Below are 25,549 nucleotides of genomic sequence, written 5' to 3' on the forward strand. Positions count from 1 at the left end.
TGTCTCTGCCTCTGTGTCTCCCATGAATAAATAAATAAAATCTTTTTAAAAATGCACTGACAGGGATGCCTGGGTGGCTCAGCAGTTTAGCACCTGTCTTTGGCCCAGGGCGTGATCCTGCAGCCCTGGGATGGAGTCCCACATCGGGCTCCCTACAGGAAGCCTGCTTCTCCCTCTGCCTGTGTCTCTGCCTCTCTGTCTCTCTGTGTATCTCATGAATAAATAAATAAAATCTTAAAAAAAAAAAAAGTCTGATTCTGTAAGCATTAACCTTGACAGCAGTGCTACCCTCGAGTGAGTATGGATCATGGTATCTGTGGCTTAACTTTAATATCACCATAAATTTGAAAAAGGAATTTGATTATTCACAACAAAATGGCAACAGTGTCACCTCTGGGTACAAGAAAATAAAGGTGGATTTTACTTTCTTCTTTCGTGCTTCTCTGCATTTAAAGATTTTTCTATGAAAGTATGGATCACTTTCATAATCAGAAAACAGAACATAAGCAGTGAATTGAACTTCCCCAGAATGAGACACCAAGGATTTAAGTACAATAACTGACTTGGGAAGTGGACAAGTGAGACAGGCCAGAGAAGGACATCAATAGAACATGCATAGCATGAGCAGGTTAGTGCTGTGAGCAAGGAGATCACATGGTTGCTGGGAACTCTGAAGTCTACAGAGGGCAGGCTTCAGAGATACTTCATGTAAGAGGTTACTGGCCTAGCTCCTGTTCCTTAATGGTTGAAGGCTGCTAGGGCTCCTACAGGTAAGGACCTCCTGGCACTTCTCACTTTGACCCCATGTTGGACGCAGAGAAGGCCTTCAAGCACAATGTCCCAGGGGCTTGGGGCTAGGAAACTGTGGGGTCAGGAGACACTGAACTGATGGGGAGTTCCACGGGATGTGGGCAGGACACAGAATATGCTGCCACTATTAAGAATAATAAGGGGCAGCCCTGGTGGCGCAGCGGTTTAGCGCCGCCTGCAGCCTGGGGTGTGATCCTGGAGACCCGGGATCGAGTCCCACATTGGGCTCCCTGCATGGAGCCTGCTTCTCCCTCTGCCTGTGTCTCTGCCTCTCTCTCTCTGTGTCTCTCATGAATAAATAAATAAAATCTTTAAAAAAAAAGAATAAGAAAAATGCACTTACTTAAGTTAAAATGCTACTCCAATGTCTACAAACACAGAGTGCCTACTCTGTGCCAGGTACTCTGCTGGGTGCTAAAGGTTAAAATAAGAACAAAGTCAATTTCATGACATTTAGTCCACTACTTAGTAGGGACATGGACCACAGGCTATCAAAAAATGAAAAAGCTCCAATAAAATGATTAAAAAAATAGGGCATGGGTTCTCGGCATTTCAAGTAGGAAGATTATCTTCTACAAAGCAGCTATAAAAGTACTTGTAACATTTTTTCCAGGAGAGAGGAAGGAAGAACAGAGATCTCACCCTGATGGCACCAACAAAAATACCACACAATCTGCTAATTCACAATTTTCTTCCAATCCACCAGAGAGCTGAAACCTCAGTAAAAACAACTAACCTGGAATTAAAGGATGAAAGGCACCCTGAAGGACAAACTGGCTTACCTGGGCAGATGCTGCTGAACGCCAGTAAGAAATGAGTTAGAATTTTTAGCAAATTGGTAAAGCCTGAATGTGGGCAAGCAAGAGAACACAGAATCCTGCAGGGCCACTGACAGGTGGTAAATACACACTCAGGTTCTTCTACATGAACCTCCCCAGGGGCCAACATAAGAGTCCTCAGACAGCCTCCCAGTGGGTGCAAGCCTGATTCACGGAAACAGCAGCTGCGGTGGGAAAGGCACGAAAGCTTGCCTAGATCATCCTTTCTCAGCTTTACTATGGAACAAAGCCTCAAACTGCTGAGGGAAGGGCAAAAAGCCTGTCTTTCTCAGGACATTTGGTTGAAAGCCCATTGCAGCTAGGAATTTGTCAGTATAACTAAATCATCCTATTTTATGAGCAGCCTAACTTCAAGACACTATGCTTGTTTCCAACAGAGCTTCACACTCTGGTCCTACCCTAAGTCCCAGGCCGAGTCTAAGCCCCTTTCAACAAACACTACTTGAACACCCAGGACAGAGGAATTTTTCAGAGCCTTAGAGATCAAGAAGAAATAATAATGGCCCAAGAGTGGGCTTCCTGGAAGGAAAGTTTTAAAGATGGTATGATTAATAATAACGGGTGAGTAAAGATGGGTTATAAATCACTTAGCATGGATTTTCTTCTGAATGTTACATCAATGTAGTTGCTTAGACATGCAAGTTTAATTTTTGTTTAAAATAAGGGAAAAATCCTACATGAATAGATTCCTGGATTAAATTTAGTATCAGATTTAATTTTTACAGTCAAGAACAATTAAATTGTCTGCTCGTATTTTCTGGATCATGAGAGCTATTCACACTGAAATGTCTAACATTTTGCTTGTTGTCAAAAAAAAAAGCCTTCAAGTGCTGACACGAAGAACTGTGCTTTATTTCAAATTGTGCACATCACTGCAGTAACAGAAGCTCATCACACATATGAGAGGAGACATACTGGAAGTAAGATTCATCTCTTCATTTAGTTGATTTGACATAAGCAGTAGTATCCAACCTAAATATCAATGAATGCCTATTTTAATATTTCTCCAATCTTATTCACAGCTACAAAATCAGGATAATTTCCTTCTATTAACTGCCATTTACTGAACTAAGCATTCTTTCAAAGAAAAGCAGCACTAGTCATTGAAAAGTAGTTCCATTTAAGTTACTGCATTAAACTTAACAAAAGCATTTAAACACTTCTGATTATTGAAAAATTAAACATGTTTAAATTATTCAGGCTTATTCTACAAGATAGCCAAAACTTAAACATAGCTTATCAAATGGTTTCTAAAAGATACAGAATGAAAATGCATTCTTCCTCAGCTCTTTTCTCTGCTCCAAAAAGCTTTAAGCAGCTTAATTCAAAACTGAAAGTTACAATGAACTCAGAAAAAGTGAATGAAAAACTATCTTCAGATGGACTCTATCAGCTCTCATGTCTTTACAATCAAACCGAGTCAGACAGAAGAGGGAGGTGGCCTGGATACTAGTTACAGCCTACGTGTTCATGTGAGGAGGGACAATCACCTTGTTTTTTAAAAGCAGTGGAAAAAATAAATAAATAAAAAATAAAAGCAGTGAAAAATAAAACCACAGTCTGTATCGCATAGATTTGTTATATGTTAAACATTAAAAACATGAAATGTTAAGATATATCATTTTTTTAAAAGATTTTTATTTATTTACTCTTGAGAGAGACAGTCAGAGACACAGGCAGAGAGAGAAGCAGTCTCCATCCTGTGAACCTGACGTGGGACTGGATCCTGGGTCTCCAGGATCATGCCCCAGGGCCGAAGATGGCACTAAACCACTGAGCCACCCGAGCTGCCCAGTTATATATCAATTTAAAGCAAATCAAATTGTATGTCAGCATTTTTGCTTTGAAGTTAATTTATGGACATTTAAAATCAGATGAAATGTATGGGTCTTTGGGGGTTGGGGGATGAGGTAACTGGATGATGGGCATGTGATGTAATGAGCAGAGTGTTACAACTGATGAATCATTGAAGTCTACCTCTGAAACTAATAATACACTATATGTTAATTATTTGAATTTAAATTTTAAAAAATTTTAAATTAAAATTGAAAAAATTAAAAAAAAAAAAAAGAAATGTCTGGGTCTTAAGTCAGCATTAAAGGAAGAAACAAGAGAAGGGGGACTCTGCTTTAACTTCCAGATGACTATGAAGCAAGGGCTCAGTCTATATACTAAATGAATATAATACTATATTTTGCATGTAGGTTGACTTATTCCATATACCCAAATTTCTAAGTGTTCCAGGCAATTTTAATTTAAAATTTCCAAAGCAAAACTACAAATGGCACAACTGTTTTCCTTCTTTTATCCTTAGAATTATGGAGAGAGTTTTAATACAAGCTTCCCAAAAATAAGTTCTTTGCCTTTTATACCTTTGCCACCCCTCTAGGTCTCAGCGTACAGATAAAATGGAGGAGAGTAAAAGGCTCCGGTGGACTTGAAATTGCTACATAAGTGAAGACAATCAAGCCTTTCTTTAATCAATAATGACATTTCTGGAATCTCTGAGGCTCAAATGCTACTATAGTATCACTTCTAAGAGCTAATATCCTTAGTGTAGAACATTAACAAAGGATAAGACCTTTTCTGCATCATTTCCACATCCCTCCTCATGCCTAGCACAGAACCTCAGAAGAAAATGGTTATTGACTAGAATTCACTGAGCTCTCTTGAAAATTTCAAAAGACAATCAAGATTTTTTTTAACTTGGTGAGATTTTAAGTGAAAGCAAAAATAACATACAGTCATGTACATCAAATGTTTTCCATAATTCATTAATCAAATATTTACTACTAAATAACAACTATGTTTCAGTATGAAGAACTGAACCACAAACTAAAAGTATATTTTGATGCCCTTTAAGAGTTATTCTTTTTATTCCTCACTGTGATGCTCACAATTTCCTTGCACGTGAAATGAAGGTAGCATATCACCTATTTTAGTTATTAAAAAGATTAAATGAGTATTAATATAAGTGCTCTGAAGACTATAAAGCTAGACTATTTTGCTTTGTTACTGTAAAAGCATCTACAATGTTCTTTTTTTATAACTGGTCCCAGTTACTCTCTATATAAGTTCCAACAGAATTTTTTGCAATGACAGAAACATTCTGTTTCTGCCTATTATAATAATAATAGCTACTTGTCATGTGTATTTATCCAGCAGTTAAAATGTGGCCAGTGAGTATAAGAAACTAGATTTTTAATTAAAAAATTTAAATAGCCCATGAGGTCAGTAGCTACTATAGTGAACATCCCAACTCTGTAGCTTCAGAAGTAGATAGTCTTTTTGTTGTTAAACAAAAATTTCAAGAGGTAAGTCTGTTTTCTTAGCCATAGGTTTCACTCTTTTCAATGTGACGGCAGTAACTTAGAGAAGCAAAATTTCACTTAATACAGTTTATTTCACAATCAGCCATCAAAATAAGTAGCTTATTTGGCTACTGAGGTCACTAATATACCTAAGGGGCATATACTAAAGATTGCTACATGGTAGGTGCTATGCACATAACTATTAATGAAAGGACAAATGAGAGACTGCCTTTTCATGGACATTTCGGTATGCCTAAATTAGAGGATAAGTCTGCCTGGCAACACCACCACAGGCACCACCTCTACTTGAAAAGTGTCACTTGGGTAGCAAATGTGCAAGACAAGAACCCTTCCCTCAAGGGATTATAATCTACTTGGGAGAAGGAGACAAGAGAAAAGTTAATAGGTAGAGATTAACAATCAAATATAACAAGAGAAAAACCATCATGGAGAGTTTATTATTAAAAGCCAGAGCACAAGTAAAAACGTTTGGAGAGAGGATGGTCATCCAGAGTGATCCTAAAAAGTCACCCACACAAGGCAATATTTGAACTAGGTCTTTGAGGACAAAGAAAGACTTAAATGTAGGATGCAGGAAGGAAAGGAACAGTGAGTAGAAACTAGTTTTGCTGATGTGGAAGGTTCAGGAAGGAGAGTAATTATTGTAAAGGGACTTAAATGGTAGGCAGGCTAAGGGGTTTGAAGCCATACTGTAGGGTAAACAACTGGGAGTTACTGAAAGTTAGGGGAGACAGGGACAACTAAGGTTGTAAACAAAGTATTTAATTGTTCATTACCCAAAGCAGGCATCTGGTGTATAATGAACAGCAGGCACACTGCTAGGTGAGAGCTACAATGATGGCTGTGACACAGCTCCAACCTGATCAGAGCTTACAACATAGCCATGAAGAGACACAGAAACCACTCGAACACAACATAACACATGTTTGTAGCAGTTATTCGCAAAGTGGTAAGAAACAAAGGGCCAAAGGTGGCTTCACTAAGGAAGGGTCACTGAGACCTCGAAGAAAGAAAACCACGGGGTCACTCGGCAGAGAAGGGCATACTAGTTACCTAGAGAAAAACCTTCGGGAAATATACAAATTGTTGGGAAGATCATACTGGGAAATTAAAGGGCACTGAGGTTATTCCGTTCAAATACAGAGAAAGGATCAAAGCTTTAAAAAAGCACAGTGTTAAAAAAATGGTACTGTAGAAGTTGTATTTTAGGACTGATAGTGGTCATTAGTTATGTTCCCAGCTATGATATCAGAAGACTCTGAATGCTAAAAGCATTGATAAAAATATTAAACTAAATATATAATACAGAAAATTATATAAAACTAATTAAATTATCTGGTAGTATTTTTTAAAAAGGAAACATATTTGACATTCCAGGTAGAAAGGACATTAATTCAAAAAATCAAATTATCAATAGTAAAGACTTTATTTGGGCCAGACACAATTTCAACATTTTTCTCTGGCAGAAACTGTATATAATTATGCAAAAAGCAGACAGTGGGAAAAAAAGGGGAGAAAGTAAGAGAATTGTGCTTTAAAAAAACATGTCTTCTTTTCTAGTAAAGAAAGAATCCCTGCCTTTTAAAAATATCAGGTATGCTTATTATCTTCTACCTGAGAACTGGATCAATTCCAATCACACAAGGATACTGCTGTCCTCACTGTATATCTACTCTGCCTGTTGGAATGGTACACAAAAAAACATCTTTTTTGAAGGAATATTACCTATGATTACTCACATCCTACATAGATGAAATTCAGAAAAAAATTCAATGTTAAAAACTGCATTTAAAAATAGTATTATCAGAAATTGAATACACCTGCTCCTTAAAACAAAACAGAAAAACAGAAACACTGAAGTTGCTACAAAGCAACTTCATGATTTCCACTTAAAATGAATGGAGTTTTCCTAAAAATAAAATAAACTCATAGGAGTTTATTCAGCAACAAATAATCAGTAACAAAATAATTTATATATATTTAATAAACAAGCTGTCTGTATATTTTATAGATGCTTTTATAATTTACCTTTTAAATTACTGAGTTTTGATGTATTTCAATGTATAATTACAGAAAGCTTTAAAAAAAATTATAATTCGGGGCACCTGATTGGCTCAGTCAGTGGAGATTGTGACTTGTGATCTCAGGGTTGTGAATTTGAGCCCCATGTTGGGTGTAGAGATTACTTAAAAATAAAATCTTAAAAAAAAATTGTAACTCAATCCAGCACTTGCATTCCTGGATATCTCCCTCAAAGAAATCTAAGCTTATGGTAACATAGAAAGCTGGACACAGACATTTATAGCAGCTATATTTGTAAACTGAAAATTATTATAAATTAAAAATGACCCAGATGTCCTCCACAGGTGAATGATTAAACAAATTGTGGTACATCATATTATGTACTACAAAGCAATAAAACAGAAGAGATACTCATACATGTAACAACCTGAATGAATCTCTAAAGAACTTTGCAGAGTAAAAACAAAAAATAAGCAAAAAAACCCCCAAGTTACATACTATATTATTCTATGTATATAACATTCTTAAAATGACAAGTTATAAAAATGGAGGACAATTAGTTGTCGCTAGACATTAAGGAGGGGGTGTGAGTGAAAGAGAAGTAAGGGCCTGGCTGTAAAACGGCAACATGGGGGATGCTTGTAGTGATGAAAATGTTCTGTATTGTGATTGTACCCATGTCAGTATCCTGGTTGTGACACTGTACTATAGTTCTACGAAATGTTACTACTGGGGTAAACTAGGTTAAGGGTATACAGGATCTCCTTACTGTTTCTTAAAACCACATGTAAATTCATAATAATCTCACAAATAAAACTTAATTTTAAATTATTATTTATTCAAATTTTACCACTGTGATTACTTCAAGTTGGGGGAAGCACCACCAAAATGTATAAGAGTATTTCTAACTACACTATTTAAATCAAACAAAAGTTTGTGGCTCCCACTGGGCTAAAACAAGCTATGAAATCCGTTTTAATACTTTTAATGTTTATGTAGTTTTATAGCATGAATTATACCATTTTAGTAATTTTTTTTAGTAATATTTTTTCCTTTGAAAAACTTCACGTTTGAAATTACATATACTTTTTTTTAAATTACATATACTTTTGACCTCAATTCATAAGTTCAGTATGTAAAAGTTATTATTAATTCACAAAAGATGGAAAGTTTGCCCAAAGTCATACTGCCAAAGCCTGACCAAGCTGGTCTTGGTGCTTTGATGGCTGCATATGAATAGTTTGAGAAAGAGCACTATGTAAAAATTCATGTCACTATGGTTATAATCCAGGCAATTAATATGAATATGAATCAATCTCTTATAAATCTCTTACAAATCTTCTAATTGATGGTTTTTAATAAGGAATTTGCCATAATGAATTATTTACCTAGAAAGTTGTATTACAAAGGTAATTTTTAAAAAGCAAATGCACTTTTCCCATTGAAATATGCATGATAAACAGTTCTGAGGGTCTAAGACAGTTTATAAAAGGAAAGAGGATTGCATAAACTCTTGTTTACCCAAGAGTAGTAGGTGAAGGTATTCCAAAATTGTAATTTGGGCAGCCCGGGTGGCTCACCGGTTAGCGCCACCTTCAGCCCAGGGCATGATCCTGGGGACCAGGGATCGAATCCCGCATCGGGCTCCCTCCATGGAGCCTGCTTCTCCCTCTGCCTATGTCTCTGCCTCTCTCTCTCTCTCTCTGCGTGTCTCTCATGAATAAATAAATAAAAATCTTAAAAAAAAATTGTAATTTAAAACTCATTCATTCATGGGAAAAGACATTTGCAAAAGATATATCTCATAAGGGGTTAATGTCCAAAATATATAAACTCATACAACTCAACACCAAAAAAAACCAATCTGATTTAAAAAAAAAAAAAGGGCAGAGTATCTCAATAGATCTTTTCCAAAGAAGTCATCCAGATGGCCAACAGACATGTGAAAAGATGCTCAACATCACTCAGCATCAGGGAAATGCAAATCAAAATCACAATGAGATTATCACCTTACACCAGTTAGAATGGCTAACATCAGAATGACAAGAAATAACAAGTATTGGTGAGGATGTAGAGAAAAAAGAACTCTCAAGCACTGTTGGTGGGAATGTAAGTTGGTACAGCTGCTGTGGACAACAGTATGGAGGTTTCTCAAAAATTAGAAATACCACATGATCCAGGAGTTCCTCCACTAGGTATTTATACAAAGGAAATGAAAACACTACTTCATAGATATATGCACCTCTATGCTCACTGCAGCATTATTTACAACAGCCAAGATATGGAAGCAATCCAAGTGTCTATCAATAGATGAATGGATAAAGCAGATGTGATATATGTGACATATTTCATAGTCTTAAAAAAGGATGAGATCTTGCCATTTGCAGAAACACGGATCCATCTAGAGGTATCATGTTGAGTGAAAGAAGTCAGACCGAGACAAAGACCATGATTTCACTCCTATATAGAATCAAAGGAGGAGGAGGAGGAAGAGGGAAAAGAGGAGGAGGAGGAAGAAAAAGAAGAGAAGGAAGAAGAAGAAGAAGAAACAAAGAGCAGAATCAGACCTATAAATACAGAGAACACACCGATGGTTGCCAGAAAGGAGGGGGGCAATGGGCAACAAGAGTGAAGGAGAGAGGGAGATACAGGCTCCCAGTTATGGAATGAGTTAAATCATGGGAACAAAAGGCACCGCATACGGAATAAAGTCCGTGATACTACAATAGCATAGCATGGTGACAGATCATAGCTACATTTGAGGTCAGCATAGCATAACATATAGACAAGTTGAATCACCATGGTGTACAACTGAAACTAATGTAATATTGTGTGTCAGCTATGCCCAAATAAAAATATTTTTTTAAAAACTAATTTATTCATATAAGGTATCTAGAAAGACTAGAGTCACACAAAAAGACAAAGTCCCTGCTGCTGAATAGCTCAAAGGAAAAGGAAGAGGATGGGACCCTGGAACTAATACATTCCAGTTACATTTAGGATGGTGAATTTCTGGATTTATGTTGCTTCTGTGGAAAACTGTGTTCAGAGCTCCAAACAAATGACCCACAAACAATATTTCTGAAGACTGACACCTGCCAATATACTGTCCAAAGATTTCAGACCAACATATATTTTTCATCTGCTGACAGTATGAATTAGACATTTAACAGATGAGTTTTTTGTCACAGGTCTCAAAATAATAGCAGTTCTTGTGCAAGTCCAACTGAGTTTTCTGATTCTTTTTTCAGTGCTTTAAGAAAAACTGACTTTTCTGCTTATTCAGTCATTGACAAATTGACAATAAGTGGAAAATTCCCATCAGTGCATCAGTCTGAAATTCAAGGTAAGATTCAATGAGACTATTTATTCTAGCAGATGTCACAAGAGATTTTCAAAACATTCTTCTGTTTATTCATACCAACGGAAGGGAATATTTTCAATAATAGATAATAAGTTTGGACTTATAAAGGCACACAAATTGCATAAAGAATAAAGAACACAAAGCACAATAAACCAAAGTACTACTGTACGAAAATAAGAACTTCCTTAAAATGCAAGTCTTGAAGAATTATGGTATTTCATAAATAATTCATTTTCACTGTAATCAATTATTTTATATAGGCTATGTGGTAAAGTATTCCAAGAAATATAACTAAAATAATCAGGTTCATGATTAAAATATTTTCTGAAAGCTCTATTATTGGCAAGGGAGCACTTTTTCAGATGAAGGTCTTTTCTTCCAAAGAAAGTCACTGACAGTGGTTAATGCAGCACCTATCAAGTAACACATACCTAAAAAGGAGATTTAGCTAAAACCTAGTTAATACAAAGTCATTTTACAGCTCATTCCTAACACAGAAAAAATCTGCATGTTTATTTATAAACCAAAGTTTTCTAGGACACCTTTTTACCAGTTCATGTATCTTATCTTTCCCAACTACATTGTAAAATCAATCACAGATTCCTTAAAGATGGAGACTCTCAATACTGAATCCAACACAGACTGTAAAACTCCTGGGGGAAATCATTATTTGGCCATGAGGCCTAGCAAAGTCTGAAGATACAGAGTAGGGGACTAATGAAAGTTGCTTGAATGGAGTGAAAATGAATCCTGTATCTTTTTAAATAAGAGGTTTCCAAAACAGAACACAATACTTCACACACAGTAGGGCTCCAGTAAATAAATGAAGCACTAATTGTGTTCAGTCCCCTTGCTTGGACTCCTGGTGGTACTCAGGAATAACAAGTTACTTCTAACTAGATCAGTACTTTTTTCCTATTCAATCTAGGGTACAGGTGTCAGAAAATATGATGCACTTCACTTCAAAGTGGTTATTACTGGTTTCCATTTTACGTGAGTGTTTCTAATTTTCGTGAAGGTATGGAAGCTGAAAAGCCTATTCAAGTGTTTACTTTGATCATGACATTGAAAATTAATTTAATATTGCATGCATTAGTAGTATAACTGACTCTCCTTTTGAAAATAATGTACTTATTGGATTAGCAAAGAAAAACAGTCAATCCCAATTATTTTTAAACTACTATTTATGGGGAACATATACATTTATAAGTTCTATAAGGATTTTTTTTCTCCCCTTTGTAGGGGAGCAGGATCTAGAGCAGCTCTCCTCAATGGAGTTTTCAATTGTTTAAAAAAAAGCAAAAAGGAAGACCCTCGAGCCTGGGAGCACAAATTCAATCAAGTACAGTATCATTCTGTCGAGATCCACCAGTTTGTGAACAATGGTACATTGTCTATGTGCAAAGATTAGAACTAAATGAAAGATACCTATATTCTATAATGATATACAAATTAGTGAGTTCTTAGGCCACACACATAAAGTATTCATGGAAAAGCAAGATGCTTTCAGAGGAACAACTCTGTCTCAGTTAATTTCTTTGAGAACAAATCAAACCAAAGCAAATGGTAGGTGTTTTTCTCATTTTAACAAGACTAGTCCCTCTAACCACTACCTAAATCCCCTTCTATTTTTATCCCACTTCCAGAAAATTTAGTCTCAATTAGAGGCTAAGCCTCAAAAGTACACAGGAGACTGACTTAACAAACAAATACAAGAGGTTAGCTACTAATTCAGCCAGTATGGGGTCAAATACCTGTCTAGCCACAACACATTTTTATGAGTATTTCAGGTATACAACTTCAAGTTTCTCCCCTTATCCCAAAGAGTAAATTGTAATAAACTCTTGAGAAGATGGTCTCCATTACTGCTGAGGGAAAATAATGAAATGGACTGGAATGTGTAATACTCTAAGAGTAGTGAAATATAAGTAGTAGGGCTCTAGAGAGCATCTAGTCCAACTCCCTCATTTTACACATGAGAAAACTAGAGCCCAGGAGTTAAATGACTTACTCATGGGACACACACAGCTTAGTAGTACAGCTAGGTCTAGAACTAGAGACTCTTCATATCTCTTAAATCATTTGTCTGACTGTTGGGTTTATTACATCAATTATCTTCCAAACTTCTCTTCTAGTCCTTCTTGCTTTGGCAGTTTCCTACCAATTTCAAGGGTGATCAATTCTGGACAGAAAAGGCAGCTTAAAGAGTTAACTTACAATCTGCATATTAGCTCATAAATGATTAACACTAGCACTTTCTTCATGTATTGACAAGCAAGACATTGCATAAAATGACTAGAATTACAAATGCCATAGTTATATACATATTTAAAATATACGTTTTACATTTTGCAAGTATTTTCACTCTGACCCCTGCAATATAATGCTACCAGACTTTACCTTTTAAACATGAGTGTATTGGGGATCCCTGGGTGGCGCAGCGGTTTGGCGCCTGCCTTTGGCCCAGGGCGCGATCCTGGAGACCCGGGATCGAATCCCACATCGGGCTCCCGGTGCATGGAGCCTGCTTCTCCCTCTGCCTGTGTCTCTGCCTCTCTCTCTCTCTGTGACTATCATAAATAAATAAAAATTGAAAAAAAAAATAAAAAATAAAAAAAAATAAACATGAGTGTATTAAGAAATGTTTAACCAAACTTTTTACATGCATTGGATAGTGGTGTTTTACATGCCTCTACGTATTGCCTACCTGAAAAAAAGTATTAAGTTCCCTATTTTAAAAGGGCCCTTCTTTGATTTATTTTGCTGGATTCTCTTCCTTATGGGCAATCTCTTGCAAATTACCAAGCTCATAATTTCTCTTTAGTAGTTTATTTCTTTCCTGAAATAGTGTTTAGATTCATAATTATGTTGACTAAGGTGAAAGCAAGTCAATAATTTGCCCAATATATGGTAGATGCTACAAAAATATTAAATATTATTAAGGGGCCACCTGGGTGGCTCAATTTGGTTGAGTGTCTGACTCTTCCTTTAGGCTCAGGTCATGATTTTAGGGTCCTGGAATCCAGCCTGGCCTTGGGCTCTGTGCTAGTGGGGAGTCTGCTTGAGATTCTCTATCTCCCTCTCCTTCATTCTCCCCTCTCTAAAAATAAATAAATAAATCCTAAAAAAAGAAAGTATCATTAAACATCACAATTCAAAAATAATGACTTAAAGGTATTGGCTGCCCTGGAGCTTCCAGTGTTTAACATGTATTAACTCATTTAATCCTCACAACCACCATTTGAAGTAGATATTTTTATTACTTTGTTTTATAAATGAGTAAAACAAGATCCAGAGAGATAAATAATTTACCTAATCACACACTTAGCAAACAGAACTCACCTATGACAGTCTGGCTACTAACCAAATACCTCACTCACTTCCTTAATGACACTTTTTATGTATTTCACTTGGTGTCAAGGTGAAAGCCCAGGGACTTTTTCTGGCCTAAACTACCACGGTGAATCCTGGATGAGGGGTGAGGGTAGATGGCCAAGACCTTGAAAACATTGTATACCTTTTCTCCTCACCTCCCCAAAATGGTATCTTTAAAAAAGGAAAACAAAACAATTTAAGATGAGCATGATGGAAATTCAAAAGTCTCAAAAGAGAACCTCAACTTCCTTGCTGATATGATTTGCAATAGAAGGAGAAACAGGACTGAGTAAATAAACGAATGCTTAGGAAACCTTTTCATAGAAAACAAAAGAACAAAAAAAAAAAAAAATACTGAGGACTTTGGAAATCTTGAGCTGAAATGTATCTAAGATCAATGCAATCCAAACACTGCATTTTCAAAAGGAGGAGGCTATAAACCTGAATGTTCTTAAATGGTTTATCGCCATAAGATTTAGATCTCCTAATTTCTGGACTAGGGTGCTTTTCACCTCTCCCTCATGTTTGCAATTTAAGAGAGAGCTTACAATGGCCTAGAATTTCAGACACCACTTACTCAATGTTTTAAAAGTCTATTTGTAAGTCAGTTGTGGGTGTCTATGAAAAACAGGCCAGGCCCCCAAATTCTATAGAGTACTTTGATAACCCCTCTTCAACTACACATTTTACCTAAGTTTCATATATAATGCCATTTTTATGACAAAAACTTCCATCCACTCTAAATTCAACTTGGAATACTAAGCACCAAATTCTATATAAAGTGGAAAGTGGAACTTTCTCTGCCTCTCCAAACAGACAGATGCATTGGGTGGTGGTGTGTGTGTTTTGGGGGGAGGGAGGTAAGGGAGAGAATCCATATTAGGTAAGAACAGAATAGACTTCCTTGCATATTTACAACTCCCTTAAATTTATATTTAAATTTATATTTAACATAGACAATAATTATAGAAGTCAAACATGTCTTGGCTGTTGAAGAAAGAGGGTTATTGATTCACTTGCCCTCTCCCTCTCCACCTCTCATTTGGTAGTTCTAGACTTTATGAGGGCTATATGATATATTATCTGTCTGAGGGACTGGCATCTACCCAATTGGGAGGCATTTTTCAGTTCAAGAAAAATGTTTCACAATGACATGACTTAAAATAATTCAGACATTTCCATGTTTTAATTTATATATTTTATAGTATTAAACATTTACAATCTAATGACATTTTATCATCTGCAGTGAATCATTATGTATTAATCACAATAAACTATATTATCAAGACTATGAATAATAAAATGATCAAGAATGTAGCTAACATATATTAGTGTACCAAATAAAAGTAAATCTAAATTATAAAAAGAAAACTTAGACGAATGACAAACAGAATGCCTGCAGCAAACTGAAGAGCACCATCATTTAATATCCTCAACTTAGTTATAACATAGTCCCCAAAAGATGAAGATAGTTCCACTGAATTATTAAAGTGATAATGTAAGCAACATTTGAATGTCATACAACTTCTCAACTGAAACCAGCAAGCACATGAATTATTGATCTTTGTGAGCTAGGGTCGTTATCTCCTTATCCTAAAAGAAGTGTGTTTTTCTCACAGCTGGGTGTCAAATTGACCTGTTGATTGCTATCACCACTTACCGGTAGTTTATGAAGCCTTACATCCAGTTATGCTTAAAGTTTTACTTTCTCTCTCTCTCTCTCTCTCTCTCTCTCTCTCTCGCTGCAACTATATGTAGTTACAGTTTGGGCATGAAATAGTTACCTAATTTTCCAAACATAACCAGTCCACTGGTGTTCTGTATCAGATTCTTCCTCCACCTTCAGTGCAGGAAAGGCACTACAAAACCATTTAACACTTAAGAAGTAATTATCTCCCAGTACACTGAAGGCGTGAAGGCAACTTCCCAAAGTGACATACAATTCCATGAATGTTAATGCCCTAGAATAACCCTAGAATAACCTTTTATCTTTCAGTTAATAATGAAGATATGACTTCATTATTATGATTCCATTTTAGAATTAAGCAAATTAGGGATTTATCTTTTGATTGAAATAGAAAAACAAACAATAGATTATAGAGCATTATCAAAATATCTTAATATTTTGGATTGGTCAGGTGAGAGACTGGACTTCCCAAGTGATTTGCATCTTCTAGGATATAAAAATTCTCTATTCAAATCAATTCTTAACCAACAATAAGGAAATAATTCAATTTTTAAATTATCAATAACTGAATTTTTTAAGTGAATTTAAAAGTTTTAAATTTACTTTCCCAATTTGTATAGTAAAGGAAAAAGACTGCAATTCTGACTTAATATACACTTAATTCAAATACTCAAGGTCATACAACTGCTAAAGTCTTTATTAAATTGAGTTTGGGAATAGTTTTTTTAAGTCAAAATATATCAGAATTACAAAAGTAGATTTGGCTCATTCAGCTTGTAAATGCAGCATTAACATTTTTTTTTCTGGATGAATGCCAGCTGCTCCTATTTTCTGCTTACCTTCTCTTATGCTTTCCATCACTATCCTATTCCACTATCTCCCTTCAAAATAGCATAGGTAAGAATTAAGGTAACTAGACACTTAGTTCCACAATCTTTGGAATCTTCAGCATAACATACAATATGTGGTAACATACAATATGTGAAATGCAGCACCTTCTTCTTATGTAATAGTGGGGGTTGGTGAGGGAATAGACTTTGGCCAAAACACAGTTATTGATTGTGAATGATCACTATTTTTGAAACTTCCCTTCAAATATCTATAACAACTAAAATATATTTCTAACTAAAAGCCTACCTTTACTTGAAGCAAGTAAAACTATTTGTATAGCCAATCATGTATATACATAACCTATACACTTAGACCAGTTGTTTCAATTTCTAATGTAGCAGAGAAACTGAAAGTGCTTTTACTTTCTAATCTTCACATCAAATCAAATAAGCAGGTGCTCTACTCTGTTGTAATATGATATTGTTACATAACAAGTTTCCTGTTGGCATCTATAAACACGTCCCAATATCCAATACAGTGTTACTAATTTAGAGTTAAGCCTCTAAATTAAAAGATCCACAGATTAAGGACATACCTAAAAAACAATGTAGCAGGCAAAAGACGCAACGTTTCCAGGTGCAAAGTTTTGGGTTTTATTTCCCCCCTTCTATCTTTCCTTTCTGTTGAGTCCTAACTAAAAGGTTCTCATCTTATACTATTCAATGCATTTGCTCCACACAAAGTAGGTATTGGAAGACAGCTAGACAATCAACTTATTATTTTCCTGAATCTGATACAAAATAACCAAGTGTGGAGAGGCTTATAGTAAACTCAACCTCCAGAGCAAACTGTGTCAAAGAAAGGCATACATAGTATGCTTTTCAACATCCAGAAATGTTATTTTGGACCTCAGTTGTTCTCATTTTCATGTTACCATTTCCATAACTGTTTCACAGGCACAAGAAGATACTTCTATAGCAATATACTGCATTCAAGAAGAGAAGCTGTCTTCTACTTCCCCTTTTAAAATAAAATAATCTAAGTCCAATTCTAGAAAAGCACTGTCAAAAATCTGCTTTTCTGCATTAAAGAAAATAAAATTCGACCAAAAAATATATATGCATCATTATGATTTTTATACATGACTACAATTCTTTAAAAGTTGGAGGGTTCTATTTATGTTTTTCAGTCAAACTCGGTAACAAAAAGAACGACGACCTCAACTAATAAATTACATCTTGAAATATACATGATTGTGTTGTCCCCGTGTTACTTCCAGTGGTAACTGACACGCCCCGAATTTAGCTGTACCAGACAGTTCTATCTGTCCCATCGCTGACCAAACACTGCTTCTCTGTTTCTATTCATCATGTATTATAAGAGGTCTAAACACAACCCAGCATGACGAGAAAAAAATTACAATTCTTATGATAGCAAAGTGATGCATTCGAGTTCTCTTGCAACACATGCCTACCCATGAGCATTAACAGACATTTTTGCTAGAGCTAAAATGCGTTGGCTGCAAGCTCACTACTCCAAGAACCTTGGGCACCTTTCCTGCAGGCTTTCAAAAAACCCTCGTAAAAACCAGGCTCTATTCAAACCTTGCAAACCAAACTTGCCAAGAACCTTGTGCAATGATGAATAACCTTGGCTACACCACCCTCCGCCTCAAAACCCCGGTCCTGGAGACCAATGCAGCAAAACCCAGGCTAGAGGCTAGCGGAAGCCCGACACAGCCGCCGCGCTTCCCCTCCGCCGCCGTCTGCCGCAGGGAGCGAGGAGCGAGGCGCGGGGAGCCGGGAGCCGGGAGCGGGGGAGCGAGGCGCGGGGAGCCGGGCGCGGGGGAGCGCAGCTTCGCTCACCAGCTCCGAGGATGCTCCGGCGACCTCGGGCTGCGCGGCGGGAGCCGGGCCGGGAAGGCGCTAGTGCAGCGGCGGCGGGCCGCCCGGACTATGCCCCTGGTGCATTCCTCGCATTCCTGCACAATCTGTCGCCAGCCGACGAGCCCGCTGCGCGCCCCCCCTTCCCCCGGACACACACACCTGCCTATCGCTGCGCCCCGGGCGGCCGCGGCGCCTCCCCTGCCCGCGCCCGCCGCTGTCGCACTCAGCCGCGCCGATCCCGGCCCCGCCGCTCCAGCCCTCGCTTCCCGGCCGGGGGCCGGGGGTGGACCCCGGAGCCGCCCGGGCTGGGGGTGCCGCAGCTCCGCTTCAACTCCTGGCAGGCGCAGGGCGGCACCGGGGAAGCCCCGGGCTGGGGGCCGCGACGGGTGGAGCGGGGGCTGCGCCGCCGAGGGCGCGGGGCGCGCCGGCCAGGGCGGCGGGCAGCCCGGCGGGAGCGCGGGGCTCGGGGGCAACCGGGGCAGGCAACCGGGGCAGGCAACCCGGGCGTGGGAGGCAGGAGAGCGGCCGGAGGGCCCGACGCGCCGCCCCGAGCGCTGGGGGGCGCGGGCCCGCCGCGGGCAGCCGTCCGGGGGGCTCCGGCGCGGCGTCCGGCGCGGGGCGGGGGGCTCCGGGGAGAGCAATGCGGGGGAAACTTGTGCGCCGCCGGGGGGAGGGGCGCCGGCAGGCGAGTGCGGGCAGGAGCACGCGGCGGGGCGGGGAAGCCGGGCGGCCGCGGGGCGCTGGGACGCAGCGAGCGGCAGGAGGGAGGGAGGCGCCGACCCCCGCGCCCCGCACGGCCGGCGCGGGCTCGGGCTCGGGCTTGGGCTCGGGCGCGGGCGCCGGGGTCTGGGGCCGGGGTCTGGGGCCCGGAGCGGCGCGCCGCCCCCCCCCCCCACACCCCCGAGCCCGCCCCCCGGACCCGCACACTTACTTTCCCGGTTAGGCTGCGCCCGCCGTCGCTCGCGGGCCCGGGGACATCCGCGCCGAGGGGTCGCCGCTGCGGCACCCGAGGAAATTAGAAAAGTGCCGCGGCCCAGCGGCGGCCCGCCCCCCCTCCCCCGCCCGCCCCCGCCCCCGGAGCGGCTCTCCCACCACCCCCGCGGCGGCGGCGGCCCGCGGGCCCCTCTAGCCGGTGCCCATGGCGCCGCCTGCGCGGCCGGCGTCGACCCGGACTCAGCGCCGGAGCCCCCTCTGCTGCCCAGAGGCCGCCGCCGCCGCCCGCCCGGCCGCCAGCGCGCGCGCCCAGCCCGCCCCGGGCTCCCGGGAACGTCAGCACGCCGCCGTCCCCGCCCCGCCCCCCCGCGCAGCCCATTGGCCGGGCGCGGCAGGCCGGCCCTCCCCATTGGCCCGGCCCTCACGTTGAACGGGCCAATGAGAGCCGCGGTTTCAGGTCGCCATAGAGACCGATGCTGTTAAGAGCGAGAGGGCCCGAAGCAGGCGGGGAGGGAGGCTGAAGGTGCCTGGGGTTTGGGGGCGGGCGGGGGCGCAGGGAGGAGGTGCGTGGGTTCCCGGGAGCAGGCTCGGGAACCCGAGGCAGCTGGGGCTTCGGCTTCCTGTCAAGCCCAGCTGTGCACGTAGGGTTCGTTCCTCGCCTCACCTCCAAGGCGGCGACCGCTGAGCCTTTGTAGGAACCCTGGAGAGCCTAGGAGTGGGCATTTCGCTCGTCTTGCCTCCGGGAGCCCCCGAGACTTTGACCTTTGACCTTTGACCTGTGTGCCGCTTCGGCTACTCCAGGTGAGTTTGCACCCTACCCATTAACTCGCTGCTTCTTCCTGACGTCACTGACCCACCTGAATTCTACTTGGTCTGCATCCAAGCACCCCTCTGTCCCTGAGGCAGACCTTGCCTCAAAATGTTGGGTCTAAAAACTGAAAGCCCCACCTGAAGGAGACTCAAACAAGATTTCCTTTGAATGATATTTTGGCAAGGAAGCAGGCTGACAGTGAGTCGTCACGTAAGATAGCGTGTTCCCCGCTTCTCCAAGCAAACCTCTAATCTCTCCATGGAAGGATATTTATTAAAGACCCACCTGTGTGTACATTCTGCTCCGGGAGCCTGGCAGGTGCACGCTCTTTCCCCTAAGAGTCTACAGGGTGGGGAAAGACAGGTGACAAAGTCAGTTCTCCATGCCTTTTGATGATCTCAGAGAGCATAGGGAATAGATTACAGTTGATAGATGCTGTTTTCTGGGTATTTTCCAGTTTACCTCGAATTTGTTAAGTGAACTGAGACGTGCAATCAGTACACAGAAAGATCTTGAGCTTTAATCACAAGTTCTTTGCTTTCATTTAGTCACTTTGTGCTAGTTTGTCAAAACAGTTGTTTCATGTAAACAACTTTCATATTTAGATACTGGCTATTCAGGTGACTCGACGTGAAAATATTAGTCTTTAAGCATGATACTGCTCTGTCATGTAGCCACTGACATTCTTAAGTTCCTTATTTTGGTGATTTTGGCATGTCAGTAAGACATAAGAAGACCATGTTTGTGCTACCACCCCTCAAGTTAGAGGGACCATATTTTGTGAAAAAGCTGATAGGATTTTGGAAATTATAAATATTTATTGTGAGAAACAAATGAACGTGTGTGCAAGCTACATTATGTCTAACCACTGTCCTGAATTTTAAGTTGAATAATATGCTTTGCTATTAGTTTTTGTCTTACTATAATTGAAAATTACAAAAATAGGTAAGACTTGTTAATATGGTGCATTGATTGGAAAAACATCTCTTAGAATTTGTAGTAAAATTTAAACTTTGTTGGTGATCCTATACAGAAATCCTCCTAACTCTTTCCAGAATTGGGAGGGAAGCAGCGGAGACCTTAGTGGGTGCCTGTCTCATGTCTTGCCATCATGGAAGTTTGCTCATCATGCTTTTCATTTCTGGCTTTTGTGTGTGTGTGTTTGTTTTTGGAGAACAGAAAAAGTAAAATGCAAGTTTTTATGACTTATTTTTTAATGTTCTAAGAAGATGCCAAGGATTTGTTTTTAAAAAATATTTAATAACACTGAATGAATAGAAGATGTGCCTAATGGAATGAACAACACTGATATTTCCTTTATTCTTGCCTTAGGCTAGCATGGAAAGAAAAAAGCAAGAATTAATTCTTTTTTACTCCAATGATCCTTTTGTATTTTTCTCAGATCACATGCGTGATGAATATTTTGATAGTGTGTATTTCATGTTTATAATAATTAAAATGTTACTGGAATCTACCATGAATAAAGTCCCCTAAAATGTTGCCATTTGACATCATCATTATTATTTTTCGTAATTCTTATACACAGCTGAAAGATTTCTTTTGAACCTGCTCCTGTACTAACAAGCATTCCTGGATAAGACCAAGAAATCACTTTGTTCCAGTATAAGTCTATGCTATCCAGACTTGGCTGGGTCTTCACTGATTCTCTAAATTCCTTTCCTCATCAGGAGGGTGATTATCCAGGGCACTTCTCCCAAACCTGTCCTAGTTCTGCTCTCTTCCAGCCCCCACTGTACTTTGTCTTCTTCTAGTTCTGGAAATGATCTTGCCACGTACTTGATGGAGGCATCCATCATGAGGTTTCTCTATTTAACTTTCCTAAACCTGTCTCAGTTTTTACACCTGATCACTTACTTCAGTCCTGATCGAGGAGGGGTGCCACTCTCTGTTCTAAACTCATACTCCATTTCTACTCCTAAACGTGGGCCATGTTCCCACCTCAAGATTCCCCTCCATTGATTATAATTTCTCTCTTAGATTATATGTTATTTTCTTCTCAAAATTTTTTTTCTCTACACCTTCCTTACATATATCTGGCCCTGTCTACCGCCATACCACCCTGAACGCGCCTGATCTCGACTGATCTTGGAAGCTAAGCAGGGTTGGGCCTGGTTAGAAGTTGGATGGGAGACATATATCTGACCCTTTGTGAAACCACACTCCTTCCAGTCTACCTCCCTCTCTATCTTTTGGCTTCTCTTTACACCAAAAAAGAGCCTGGAAGGAATTTCTTAAGGCTTTTATTTTGTAACCTTCGATAAAAAAATTCTGAAAGTTGTTGTGCACTGTCTCCTCAAAATCCTAACTCATTTTACTAGTAAAGTTCTCTCCTACAAAAGGGCCTTTTATTTGCAAATTGCAATGCCTTAATTCCAGATTTCCAGTGATGGGTAGAAACCATTGTCTCCCACTCTGAGGTTCCATATAAATGCAAATGAACAACCTGAGAAGAGGAAGCATATAACCTGCTATCCTACCACCTTGGTAGGTGGGTCTAACTCTGAGAAGTAGACATCGGAAGTGGGGGCTCTGCTGAGGCTGATTGTGGGACCTAGGGCAAAGTTCAAAAGACTTACAAATTTTGGTGAGCACCACCTTCTAGAACAGAAGTAAACAGCAGAAGTCAAAGGGATGTTTTTTTTGGTTACCATCTTAGAAAGAAGGCGATCAGAACCTTTCATGATTATGAATGCTTTGTAATGTTCCAATGTTTGTCGTTTTCATAATAATTCATAATGATTAGTATTCCTGAAAAATAATAGCAGAGGCCACAAGGAAAAGGGGGAGAGCAGAAACACTGCCTCCTTTCTCATTCTTAGAAGCCTATGGAGAAGGTGGGAGAATACAAGAATTCCAAAAAACACACTAATTGATAGTTGCTTGTTTTGTTTGTTTTTATTTTTAATTTTTCTTAAAGATTTTATTTTATGTATTCATGAGAGACACAGAGAGAGAGAGGCAGAGACAAAGCAGGCTCCATGCAGGAAGCCCAACGTGGGACTCGATCCTGGGTCTTCAGGATCACACCCTGGGCTGAAGGGGGCGCTAAACCCCTGAGCCACCAGGACTGCCCATTTTGTTTGTTTTAAAAAGGAATGTTAAAACAAAAGCTGGTGGCAAGTGAGGGAAAGAGAGCCCTGGAATAAACTGGTCCTGAGAATGGCTGCTAAAGCTTAATAATCGTTCTGCTCAGAGTTCCCGACCTGTGTCCCACCTCCAGACCATTCTCTGAATAGAGGCACAGCCCAATAGTTACCTCTGAAGCTTTTTCTGAAAATTTCCCGACCTTACCCACACCTCTGGAGAGGGTGGCATTTAATACTCTCTACCCTATGGTGTAGTCATTTGTGTGAGCCTTCTCTCCTTGAAGGTAGGATACATGAATAGTCATGACTGTATCCTCCATAGTGCCTTGGACTACTAAACTGTCTCCTCTACTAAGAAAAGCCAACACTCATTAATCCTTTTTTAGTCCTTGGAAGAATTTGACTTCTAAGTTTGAAAGCATAGAATCAGTGATGTTGAGAAGTTCTTACAAAAAGACGAGACTAGAATATCAAAGTAGAAAATTGAGATAACATATGGCAGAGCAGAGTATAGGTTTCCGCCATGCAGCCTCCCAAGAGAGAAAAGCCTTAGTTAGATCTTACATCTAAGAGGACCTATCCCTACACCTCTATGACTGAGGGACCAATGTGAGAAGGACCGGCTGTATGTGCTTTGGCATAAAGTTATCATATTCAGAGTTAAAATTCTGTGCTTTGTTCTTTTCATCTAAAGCATCCATTTGCTCTGTTTTTTGGAACACGGTGGAGTCATGAGAATGTAACAACTTTATAACATCATAAGGGCATCCAACATCTGGTGAGTGTAATAGACATGTTTCCAAGTACCCATATACAAAACACTTGAAGTATGCAGCCCTGCAAGCTTCAGACCTAGTATCTGGCCATTGTATTAACTAGGGGAGACCTGACTCAAAATTAACCAATTCATTGCAGACCATTGACCATAACCTATAATACTGCCAATCAGATTCATCTCCTAGAAATTGAGAATTGAGAGAACAAGTGAGCCAGAGAGAACTGCTGCCATGGCCCTGATGTTTTTCCTATTCTCCTCACAAAGCCAGAATACACTTCATTTTTTAGTATTCCATGAGCTGTTTGTTATAGTCACCCCAATACATACTTTTCCTGTTTTGCCTTTAGTGAGGCTCTGTTTCTTATAATAAGGTTTCATGACAATAATATAGTATATGACAAGAAAACAGAGCACGTATTATGACCTCTTATTGAACTATGAAGAGTAACAGTCTAAAATTGTCAAGCTATAAAAAAATGAATAATCTGTCTAGTTCCAAGTATTGCCAGTCTCATTTGAGTAAAAGAGCTTTATTTAGTGTGGTGTCTATTCCTCCCCACTCCCCAATCAAAGCCTTTTATTCTTCAACTTAGTTTTCTTCCTGTGAAATTGGGAGCAAGAGAAGAACTTTAAGAAGATGAGCAATATGATTGCTTTTTCAAGGTAGAATCATTTTCCATGCCACTGGTATAGGAAGAAAATATTAGAATGTATATTTATTATATATATGTATATTAACTTTTTAGAAATTAGGTTTAAAAATAAAAATGGGATAGGAAAATTTACCGGAGATATCAGTGCCCCACAGCTCAGAAGAAACAAATCCTAAAGCCTAATTTCTAGCAATCAAAAAAAAGAAAAAAAAAAAACTTTCAGGAGGAAAACTAGACATGATCCAATATTGCAATAATATTTAGCTAAAATTCAGTTTTCAACCAAAAATTTTGAGACTTGCAAAACAAAAAACAAAACAAAAAAACAGGAAAGCATATCCCAAATTCAGAAGAATAAGTAGCCAATGGACGTGCTGAGTGGTCCCACTCATTGGATTTTATAGACAACTAATCCAAAACAGCTACCATAAATATATTTAAAAACCTTAAAGTAAAATGACTCGACAAATAGAGACTCTCAATAAAGAAGTAGAAACGATAAAAAAGAAATGGAAACTATCCAATCTGAGGAACAGAAAGAAAAAAAAGTTTAAAGAAAAATGAACAGAGCCCCAGAAACTTGAGATAGCTAGGAATACACAAAGAAAAGAGGAATAGGGAATCCCTGGGTGGCGCAGTGGTTTAGTGCCTGCCCTTGGCCCAGGGTGCAATCCTGGAGACCCGGGATCGAATCCCACGTCGGGCTCCTGGGGCATGGAGCCTGCTTCTCCCTCTGCCTATGTCTCTGCCTCTCTCTCTCTCTCTGTGACTATCATAAATAAATAAAAATTAAAAAAAAAAAAGAAAAGAGGAATAGAAGGATATATTAAAAATATTTGAAGAAGCAGCAACTTCTAACACTTCCTGAATTGTATAAAAAAATTTAATGTAGAGATCAATGAAACTCAGTAAGTCCGGAGTGGAATAAACATAAGAACCAAAACTAGATATATCATCATCAAACATGAAAACATGACAAAGACAAGACGTTAGAAGACAAAGACAAGGAAATTTTAAAGCAATAAGAGAATAATGACTCATTATAATATAAGGAAACCACAATAAAATTAACAGGTGACTTCTCATCAGAAACAAATTAGCCAGAAAACAATGGAAGAACA

At 39.7% G+C, this 25,549-nt stretch overlaps 2 protein-coding genes and 1 long non-coding RNA gene across 23 annotated transcripts in view; 2 read left to right on the forward strand and 1 right to left on the reverse strand.

The window, feature by feature from the left end:
* LOC140624331 (uncharacterized) overlaps positions 1 to 4,500 on the forward strand; it is a 52,851-nt gene extending 48,351 nt beyond the window's left edge. The window contains exon 3 of the long non-coding RNA XR_012023823.1: positions 4,039 to 4,500. This is a non-coding gene — a long non-coding RNA (uncharacterized lncRNA). The remainder of the gene's footprint in view (positions 1 to 4,038) is intronic.
* The window catches only part of PKP4 (plakophilin 4), a 232,869-nt gene extending 213,638 nt beyond the window's left edge, over positions 1 to 19,231 (reverse strand). For 11 of the 15 annotated variants that reach the window (XM_072811079.1, XM_072811077.1, XM_072811078.1 and 8 more), the window contains exon 1: positions 19,078 to 19,231. The gene's annotated coding sequence lies outside the window, so the exon portion shown is untranslated. Of the gene's footprint in view, positions 1 to 18,125; positions 18,237 to 19,077 lie in introns of those variants that run through there. The other 4 variants (XM_072811072.1, XM_072811084.1, XM_072811085.1 and 1 more) reach the window with 4 other exon arrangements.
* A 379-nt stretch (positions 19,232 to 19,610) lies between these two features.
* Positions 19,611 to 25,549, forward strand: part of CCDC148 (coiled-coil domain containing 148) — a 281,608-nt gene continuing 275,669 nt past the window's right edge. For all 7 annotated transcript variants that reach the window (XR_012024035.1, XR_012024041.1, XR_012024036.1 and 4 more), the window contains exon 1: positions 19,611 to 19,880. The gene's annotated coding sequence lies outside the window, so the exon portion shown is untranslated. The remainder of the gene's footprint in view (positions 19,881 to 25,549) is intronic.

Source organism: Canis lupus, chromosome 34 (assembly GCF_048164855.1).
Source record: "Canis lupus baileyi chromosome 34, mCanLup2.hap1, whole genome shotgun sequence".
NCBI lineage: Eukaryota > Metazoa > Chordata > Mammalia > Carnivora > Canidae > Canis > Canis lupus.